General features: G+C 48.2%; 1 non-coding gene across 1 annotated transcript; it reads left to right on the top strand.

The window, feature by feature from the left end:
* Positions 1–4,560: 4,560 nt before the first annotated feature.
* LOC149573721 (18S ribosomal RNA) lies at positions 4,561–6,372 on the top strand. Its single transcript, XR_016360645.1, has one exon. It is a non-coding gene; the product is annotated as an 18S ribosomal RNA (ribosomal RNA).
* The last annotated feature ends 1,191 nt before the right edge of the window (positions 6,373–7,563 follow it).

Raw genomic sequence — 7,563 nt, 5'->3', positions numbered from 1 at the left:
CGCGTCTACTTGGTGATTTTAAAAATTGATCTAAAATGGGAGCCCTCGTCTAGCACCTCCATCCGGTATTGCTCAGGTATTGCATAAATTTATGCCATCGGCGCAAATCCCCCAACGAAGGCCTACACTTGGACCCTCTCTTAGATCACCTTCTTCGATCACTCGCCCGATGCAATTATGGAGGAGACTTGGCAGCGGTTGCCATTCTACACCGCGTCTGTTCTACGATTTCGAAGTTGATCTAATGGTGAGCCCTTGTCTATAGCCATGAGGTGGGTGCTTGGTGCTCTAGAAAATTTTTTTGCATGCCTATCGTGGCTACAATGGGAGAGGTGGTTGCTGCAAGCCTCTCCTGTGCCCCCCTCATTGATTCAACACCGCTGTCAGGGCGGATGGATATGTCAGATTTTGAAACGGTGGACTCCAACGTTGAATCAATTAGAGGGGCATGAAGCCCACCCTTGAGGGTGCTATTCTTGGACTCTCCTTTAGATCATGTTTTCATTTCACTCAGCTCACGCAATTTTAGAAAAAGGTTTGGCAGCAGTTACCAGCCCTCACCGCGTCTACTTGGTGATTTTAAAACTTGATCTAAAACGGGTGCCCTCGTCTAGCACCTCCGTCTGGTTTTGCTCGGGTGTTGCATAAATTTATGCGATTGGTGTGAATCCCCCAACGAGTGCCTATGCTTGGACCCTCTCTTAGATCACCTTCTTCAATCACTCGACTGACACAATTACGAAAGAGACTTGGCAGCGGTTGCTATTCTACACCGCGTCTGTTCTACAATTTCAAAGTTGATCTAATGGCGAGCCCTTGTCTATAGCCATGAGGGTGGGTGCTTTGGCACTCTAGCAAGATTTTTTGCGTGCCTATCATGGCTACAATGGGAGAGGTGGTTGCCACGAGCCTCTCCCGTGCCCCCCTCATTGATTCAATGCTGCTGTTAGGGTGGATGGATATGTCAAATTTTGAAACGGTGGATGCCGACGTTGAATCAATTAGAGGGGCATGAAGCCCACCCTCGAGGGTGCTATTCTTGGACTCTCCTTTAGATCATGTTTTCTTGTCAGTCAGCTGGCTCAATTTTGGAAAAGGGTTTTGCAGTGGTTGCCAGGCCTCATCGTGTCTTCTTGGTGATTTTAAAACTCGATCTAAAATGGGAGCCCTCATCTAGCACCTCTGTTCGGTGTTTCTCAGGTATTGCATAAATTTATACCATCAAAATGAATCCCCCAACGAATGCCTATTCTTGGACCCTCTCTTAGATCACCTTCTTCGATCACTTGATCGACGCAATTATGGAAGAGACTTGGCAGTGGTTGCCATTCTACAGCGCGGTTGTTCTACAATTTTGAAGTTGATCTAATGGCGAGCCCTTGTCTCTAGCCATGAGGTGGGTGCTTGGTGCTCTAGCAAAATTTTTTGCGTGCCTATCACAGCTACAATGGGAGGCTTTGATAACAAAAGCTCTCAGCGACCCTCCCCAATAGAATCGGTGCTGGTGTTCCAGAAAGACACATTATTTGGATTTTGAATATTGGCACCAGCATCGTTTCTATTGGAAGGGCCGTGAAGCCATCCCAAATTTGTTATGCGAGTGCTCTCTCCCTAGATTCGTTCTCTTCACAACAACTTCTTTGGCACAAAATTTTTGGAATGGTTCTGCCAGCAGTTGTCATTCCACTGGTGTCGTTGTGGTGGTTGCCTGGGCAGCAATCTGAAGGGTGAGCCGTCGTCTAGCAATTGGTCTGCACATCACGAGTGACAAGGGAGCCTTTGTTATCGGAAGCTCCACATGGCCATTCGATCAGAAGAGCCATTTCTTGTGTGGGCAAGGACGAATGCACCCTAGATTCCAAACCAAATCAGCGACATCGGATCTGTATATAAGAGAGGAATGAAGGAGTAGACTATTTGTTATGCACCTCTCCCCAAAGCTACTCTTCTCTCTCACTCCATCGCCACAATTTTGGGAGTTTTTCGATAGTGGTTGTCATTCCAATGTGTCATTACGGTGATCTGGAGAGCGATGCTAAGGGCGGGAGCTTGTGTCTAGAATTTTGGATGTTTGTGCGAGCGAGCAGGGGGGGCTTCTCTTCTCAGAACCTCTCCGTGGCCTTTGTATATAGTCCCAGTGCCAATGATATCGATGGATGCAAGCCCTTGGATTCCAAATTTTTTCACAGCTAACATTGGTCTTTGTGAGAGATGGGTACGAAAGCACATCCCGATTGCTACGCAGGAGCTCCCCAAGGTCGCCCCTGTGCCAACTCAACCGACACAATATTGGGAATGGTTTGACAACAGTTGTCATTCCAATGTGTCATTGGGGGATGCCTTGGAAAGTGGCCTTTCAAGGGCGAGCTCACGTCTAGCACTTGGATCGTGCATCACATCACAAGTGAATGGGGAGATCTCTCTATGAACGGTGGCATGGTGATTGCAAGAGAAAATTGACTTAGTCAGAGCATTGGCCTTGGGCCATTGTGACGGCCTTGCAATTTCTCTTTAATTGCAACCTGTGTTTGCGTAGTAGCAGAGTTTGCATGTAAGATGGGCCTTGTTCTTGAGAGTTCCAGGAGGTGACCTCCAGAACTTTTGAATTGGGCCTCTTCAAGGTGAAATTCATCTAGTTGATCGGATGAAGCTTGATGTGCTTGTATCTATTCCGAGATGGTAATGATGGTCATTAATCTGTGGCAGTGAGTATATCCCATTTGGTAATCACAATGGCGGAGCTAGTGGGAAGTACTTGTCACTTTGTTTTGTTGGATATACCCTATATGTAGGTGTCTGCATGGCTTGCAACACACTGCACATTTGGTGTTCGATTCTAAGATGTGCTTTTTGCTGAGTGTGCATGGAGTTGTATCTTTTAGCCAAGGGCTCCGTCTCATTGGCACGTTCTATCATTGCATTTTTATCCTGCCTGGATGGCAAGAAGGAAAGAGATGGTTGCACGGGTGCATTGCTCGATGTCCCTAATTTCATCAAGGGTCCACTCTCCACCCTAATTTTTTGCCGATTGGTAGAGCCTTGGGATTGAGAGGGGGGCCAGCGAAAGGTTTGGTTGCCGCATAATTTATTCGGTAGTGTGTTCTCGGTGCGTGCTCGCCTCTTCACTGTCTCATCCTACAGAATTGCATGGCACTGTCGTGATGGCCTTTGTGGTCTGAGCCAGTAGAAGCGTAGAGTATTACCAATAATTTTTGTTTGGATGCGGAAACTCTCCATGCCCTATCCTACCCTGTGCGATCCGAACGGCTGCAGCTCATGGGTTCTGTGGGAGATACTCTTCTTCAGCTACCCCTAAAGAGAGTGTTCGGTGTTTACATTGTGTGGAAAAAAAGCCCAAGGCATTTCATCTCTCTTACGATGCAAAATTCTTGTAGGGCTTGTTGAAGTATGGCCATTTGTACGAAGTGCACCAAAATGTGTGTAGGGGGCATATGCCTGGGAAATGGATGTCTTTGAGTGTCCTTACTCAGTCACGTGCATGGTGTACATCTTTGCATTATGACTCTGCAGTGAGAATTTGTGATTCAAGCATTTTGGGGGAATGAGTTTCATACGAGATGTTCTTCTTAGGATCCTGCGAACCATAGTGCTCATCTTTGCAATGCTCCGACAAGTGCAGGCCCAACGTGTTTGTCTAGGGGAACAAATCACACGAATGCTTTTTGCCGAGATGTGGGTGCTCGTGGGTGGGTTCCCTCATGGTGCAGTTCTTCGGTATGTGCATGTGCATGAGATTGAAGCTTGTCTGACAACGCTAGTGTGAGTGTTCACCCGTAGGAACTTTTTTGTACCTGCGCTGGCAGATCACGTGTCACGGGGAACGGTTAGCGAGGCTGTGCTGGGAAAGGAGAAATTTGCCAGAGGCTAGACATGTCTGTGTATGCGGCCAGGCTCTCATCACCTATAAATGTGCGGATGGGGTGTTATACACAATGCCCTTGAGAAGCCTTATAATTGAGGTGGTCACGTGCATAGTGATGCCCCCGCCAATCGCATAACCAGCCATGTTTTTGACTCGCACAACCCTTCACCCTTCAGCACGGTGGTCCCTGTTGGCACTTCGGCAACCATCTCTTCGTTGTGGGAAAATGTTTGTTGCGATTGAGAAGGATTTTTTCTATGCGGGTGCACCTCAATAGGCATGTAGGAGGCATATGCCTGGGAAATGGATGTCTCTGAATGGCCTTACAATTGAGGTGGCTACGTGCGCGGTGCATCTTGTACAGACTCGAGGCTTCTTTTTGAGTAGTGGCGACAACGAGTTTGAGGGTAAAGGGTTCCGTACGGGATGTTCTTCCTAGGTGCCTATGAACCGAGGCTCCCTATTCAGCCCTCTCCGATCGACGATGGGACACTTTCCTCTTGTGTGAAATCTTTGAGCGTTGTGAGTCTTGCATGTGCTGTGAATGTCATTCTTGTTGCTTGTGCGGCAGATTATTTTTGGATGCATAACAGAGCGAATGAAAATCTCGATTTCCCATTGTGACGGGCATCCCTTGACTATAGTAGGTCTTGGGGGTCCCCCTCATTGTTAGAAGCTACCTGGTCGATCCTGCCAGTAGTCATATGCTTGTCTCAAAGATTAAGCCATGCATGTCTAAGTATGAACTATTTTAGACTGTGAAACTGCGGATGGCTCATTAAATCAGTTATAGTTTCTTTGATGGTACTTTGCTACTCGGATAACCGTAGTAATTCTAGAGCTAATATGTGCACCAAATCCTAACTCTTAGAAGGGATGCATTTATTAGATAAAAGGTCGGCGCAGGCTCGCTCGCTATTTCGATGATTCATGATAACTCGACGGATCGCACGGCCTTTGTGCTGGCAACGCTTCATTCAAATTTCTGCCCTATCAACTTTCGATGGTAGGATAGAGGCCTACCATGGTGGTGAAAGGGTGATGGAGAATTAGGGTTCAATTCCAGAGAGGGAGCCTGAGAAATGGCTACCACATCCAAGGAAGGCAGCAGGCACGCAAATTACCCAATCCTGACACGGGGAGGTAGTGATAATAAATAACCATACTGGGCTCATCGAGTCTGGTAATTGGAATGAGTACAATCTAAATCCCTTAATGAGGATCCAGTGGAGGGCAAGTCTGGTGCCAGCAGCTGTGGTAATTCCAGCTCCAATAGCGTAGATTTAAGTTGTTGCAGTTAAAAAGCTCGTAGTTGGACCTTGGGTCGTCACGGTCGGTCCACCTTTTGGGTGTGCACAGGCCCTCACGTCCCTTCTACCGGTGGCGTGTTCCTGGCCTTAATTGGCTGGGTCATAGTTTTGGCGCCATTACTTTGAAAAAATTAGAGTGCTCAAAGCAAGCCTATGCTCTGAATACATTAGCATGGAATAACGCAATAGGAGTCTGGTCCTGTTCCATTGGCCTTCGGGACTGGAGTAATGATTAATAGGGACTGTCGAGGGCATTCATATTTCATTGTGAGAGGTGAAATTCTTGGATTTATGGAAGACAAACCACTGCGAAAGCATTTGCCAAGGATGTTTTCATTAATCAAGAACAAAAGTTGGGGGCTCGAAGATGATTAGATACCATCCTAGTCTCAACCATAAACGATGCCGACCAGGGATCGATGGATGTTGCTCTAAGGACTCCGACAACACCTTCTGAGAAATCAGAGTGTTTGGGTTCCGGGGGGAGTATGGTCGCAAGGCTGAAACTTAAAGGAATTGACGGAAGGGTACCACCAGGAGTGGAGCTTGCGGCTTAATTTGACTCAACACGGGGAAACTTACTAGGTCCAGACATAGTAAGGATTGATAGATTGAGAGCTCTTTCTTGATTCTATGGGTGGTGGTGCATGGCCGTTCTTAGTTGGTGGAGCAATTTGTCTGGTTAATTTGGTTAACGAATGAGACCTCAGCCTGCTAACTAGCTACGTGGAGGTTCCCCTTCACGGCTAGCTTCTTAGAGGGACTATGGCCTCCTAGGCCATGGAAGTTTGAGGCAATAACAGGTCTGTGATGCCCTTAGATTTTTTGGGCCGCACGCATGCTACACTGATGCAACCAATGAGTTTCTCTCCCTGGCCCAAAAGGTTTGGGAAATCTTGCCAAATTGCATCTTGATGGGGATAGACCATTGCAATTATTGATGTTCAATGAGGAATTCCTAGTAAGCGCGAGTCATCAGCTCGCATTGACTATGTCCCTGCCCTTTGTACAGACCGCCCGTCGCTCCTACCGATTGAATGATCCGATGAAGTGTTCAGATTGCAACGACGACGGTGGTTCCTATCGGTGACGTCACAAGAAGTTCACTGAACCTTATCATTCAGAGGAAGGAGAAGTCATAACAAGGTTACTGTAGGTGAACCTGCGGTAGGATCATTGTCAGTTTGAGACCCTGAATCGTGTAGGGGATAGAGCTGGTCTCCTCCCTGCCCCTGAAATCTCAGCGACGTGTGGACACTCAGCCTTGTAGCGATGTGCTGGATGGCTAAGCTACGGGTCCAGCATCTTCGAGGTCGAGGGTCACATTGAATGCCCATGATCGAAAGCATGGATTCCCCGCAGGGCGAAGAAGAGACTTAGATGCCATCTAGATTAGGATCGGTGCCTTCGAACGATGTCCACATCAAAGCAAGAGGTCTCTGGTTGGTTGTAGTTCAGAGGGGGTCCGGGCCTCGTCCCCCCCTAAGATTTCATGGTCTGATCACATGCGCTACACTGTGGCAGGGATCCATCGTTTTGACGACGGCAAGTTGGGACTGTCGCAACCCCTTGTTGCCTTGCCCAGGTGTGTTGACTTGTCACTTGGAGTATTCTGTGTTTAGGATGGGTGCACTCACATGATTTGTGGGGCAGGGGCCCCATCCCCTGACACGGCTCTCCCATGTGTCACCTCCCACCTTTGCGAGGTGATGGGGCAGGGAGCGAACCAGGAAGAGCCCAGCATGAAAATTGACGACCGCGCGTGTCGAATTGTAGTCTGTAGAAGCATCCTCAATGATAAACCAGGCCCAAGTCCCCTGGAAGGGGGCACCACAGAGGGTGAGAGCCCTGTTAGGCCCAGACCCTGTCGCACCACGAGGCACTGTCGGCGAGTCAGGTTGTTTAGGAATGCAGCCCTAATCATGTGGTAAATTTTGTCCAAGGCTAAATCGACTCGAGTACATTGCCAAGTTGACTCGAGTACATTGCCAAGTCGACTCTTTAACTTCGCTCACCAGGTCGACTCGCCAAGTCAGCTCACCATGTCATCTCAACAAACCAACTAGCCGAGTCGCCTCGCCACGTTGGCTCTCTAATTCCACTCGCCAAGTCACCCCACCAAATCGCCCCATTAGGCCCACTCACCACCTCTCCCCGTTAGGCCCACCCTCACCAAGTTGACTCTTTAAGTCTGCTCATCAAGTCGAGCCACCAAGTCCTCTCACCAAGTTGACTCTTTGAGTCCATTCATCAAGTCACCCCACCAAGTACTCTAACAAAGTCGATTCTTCAAGTGCGTTCATCAAGTCGCCCCACCAAGTACTCTCACCAAGTCAACTCTTTAAGTCCTTTCATCAAGTCACCCCACCA

This window comes from Cupressus sempervirens, chromosome 2 (genome assembly GCF_028749045.1).
Source record: "Cupressus sempervirens isolate cs-2001-9-10 chromosome 2, ASM2874904v1, whole genome shotgun sequence".
Lineage (NCBI taxonomy): Eukaryota > Viridiplantae > Streptophyta > Pinopsida > Cupressales > Cupressaceae > Cupressus > Cupressus sempervirens.
The sequence above is the reverse complement of the archived record's forward strand: the minus strand, read 5'-3'. Positions and strand labels throughout refer to the sequence as shown.